Genomic DNA, 2,746 nt, shown 5'->3' with positions numbered 1-2,746 from the left:
AGATGGAAAACAACAAGAGAAGAAGTTGAGTTGGGAAAGAAGATGGAATCACGCCGGCGTGAGAAATCCTTTTCATCTACCCGGCAAGCGAGGCGCAGTAATTTGCTAGTCGAAAATTGAAGTTGCTGCTGCGGCTCAATTAACAGCTGCGACTTTTGAGGAAAGGTCTGCTCTGGAGAAGAGTTTAGCGAGGAAGGCAAGCATTTGATGCACATATGGAAAACATCCGGGAATCACGTCCCAATTTAAATTCAGATCGTTGTTAACCGGGAAGGCAAGGGATTCTATGCAACTTTCTTTTGTTGAGCGGGGGCTGAGCTGATGAAGGAAAAAAATAAATAGAGATACACATGGTACGTATAGAAAAAGAAGGTAGGAAATAATGATTTTACAGAGTAGTAACAGATTAGGAAAGCAATGATGCGTTTTGATCTGGCGATTAGCGAGCTGCGTAGTAAAGAAAGGAAAGCAATGACTTGTTTTGATCCGACGGTGAACGTTGAAGCGGAGATGTTGAAAATAATTGAATGGTTAGGATGTTCCCAATCTCCTCACCAAACGCGTTGTATGACGTACGACCAACTGGAATATAATAGTAAAGATTATATGTCATATTTATGCGTTTTCCGGAACTAACCTATTGACGAGATGCCGAAGGGCCAGTTGATGTTTTCTGCTGTTTTTGGTTCCAGAAATCCTAGTAAGGAAATATTCTCGGAATCGAACGAAATCAATGCCCAACATCCTATTTTTCCACGAAGCTTCCAGAACACCCGAGAGCCACCAGAGGGGAGCCCTGGTGGGCCCAAATGATAGGGCGGCGTGGCCAGGGCCTAGGCCGCGCCCCCCTATTGTGTCACCGCCTCGTCAGCCCTCCGACTCCGCCTCTTCGCCTATATAAAGGTCCCTGACCTAAATCTTCGATACAAAAAAGCCACGGTACGAGAAACCTTCCAGAGCCGCCGCCATCGCGAAGCCATGATCTGGGGGATAGGAGTCTCTGTTCCGGCACGCCGCCGGGACGGGGAAGTGCCCCCGGAAGACATCTCCATCGACACCACCGCCATCTTCACCACCGCTGCTGTCTCCCATGAGGAGGGAGTAGTTCTTCATCGAGGCTCGGGACTGTACCGGTAGCTATGTGGTTAATCTCTCTCCTATGTACTTCAATACAATGATCTCATGAGCTGCCTTACATGATTGAGATTCATATGAGTTTTGTATCACTATTCATCTATGTGCTACTCTTGTGATGTTATTAAAGTAGTCTATTCCTCCTTCACGGTGTAATGGTGACAAGTGTGTGCATCGTGTAGTACTTGGCGTAGGCTATGATCATAATCTCTTGTAGGTTATGGAGTTAATTATTACTATGATAGTATTGATGTGATTTATTCCTCCTTCGTAGTGTGATGGTGACGAGTGTGCATGCTATGTTAGTACTCGGTTTAAATTGCAAAGATCTATTATGCTCTAAAGGTTACTTAAATATGAATGTCGAATGTTGTGGAGCTTGTTAACTCCGGCATTGAGGTGCTCTTGTAGCCCTACACAACGAATGGTGTTCATTATCAAACAAGAGTATATGTAGCACAAAGGAAGAGAACTTATTTATTTATGTGATCAATGTTGAGAGTGTCCACTAGTGAAAGTATGATCCCTAGGTCTTGTTTCCAAATACTGCAATCATTACTTGTTTACTGTTTTACTGCATCTTTACTTCCTGCAATATTACTACCATCAACTGCACGCCAGCAAGCACTTTTCTGGCGCCGTTACTACTGCTCATATTCATTCATACCACCTGTATTTTACTATCTCTTCGCCGAACTAGTGCACCTATACATCTGACAAGTGTATTAGGTGTGTTGGGGACACAAGAGACTTCTTGTATCGTGATTGCAGGGTTGCTTGAGAGGGATATCTTTGACCTCTTCCTCCCTGAGTTCGATAAACCTTGGGTGATCCACTTAAGGGAAACTTGCTGCTGTTCTACAAACCTCTGCTCTTGGAAGCCCCCAACACTGTCTACAAGAATAGAAGCACCCGTAGACATCAAGCACTTTTCTGGCGCCGTTGCCGGGGAGGAAAGGTAAACGGCACTCACACACCGGACCCCGGCAACGAAGCACTTTTCTGGCGCCGTTGCCGGGGACGAAAGGTAAAAGGCACTCATACTCCGGTCCCAGGTAAAGTACTTTTCTGTTGCCGTTGTGTGTGTGCTCGAAGCTATTTCCTTTAGATCCTGCAATTGCATCTTTTTGTTTCTTGTTTTTATTTACACTAGTTAGGCATAATGGAAAACAACAAAAATATGAGAGATCTTTATGAACTTTATCTTGAATTAGGACATGATGTGTTTGAAGAGAGAATTAAAAAACCCATGGAACTTTATATGCATGCTAATGGGAATGTTATTAATATGAATGCTTTGAACACTATTGTTGCTAATGCTATGGAAAATTCTAAGCTTGGGGAGGTCGGTTTTGATGAGAATGATCTCTTTAGCCCTCCGGGTATTGAGGAGAAAGTTTATGTTGATTATGATATGCCTCCCATATATGATGATTATAATGATAGTGGTCTTTTGGTGCCACCTACTATGGAGGATAAATTTAATTATGATTACAATATGCCTCCTATATTTGATGATAGCTACTTTGTTGAATTTGCTCCCACTACAACTAATAAAATTGATTATGCCTATGTGGAGAGTAATAATTTTATGCATGAGACTCATGATAAG

Source organism: Lolium rigidum, chromosome 7 (assembly GCF_022539505.1).
Source record: "Lolium rigidum isolate FL_2022 chromosome 7, APGP_CSIRO_Lrig_0.1, whole genome shotgun sequence".
Taxonomy (NCBI): domain Eukaryota; kingdom Viridiplantae; phylum Streptophyta; class Magnoliopsida; order Poales; family Poaceae; genus Lolium; species Lolium rigidum.
The sequence above is the reverse complement of the archived record's forward strand: the minus strand, read 5'-3'. Positions refer to the sequence as shown.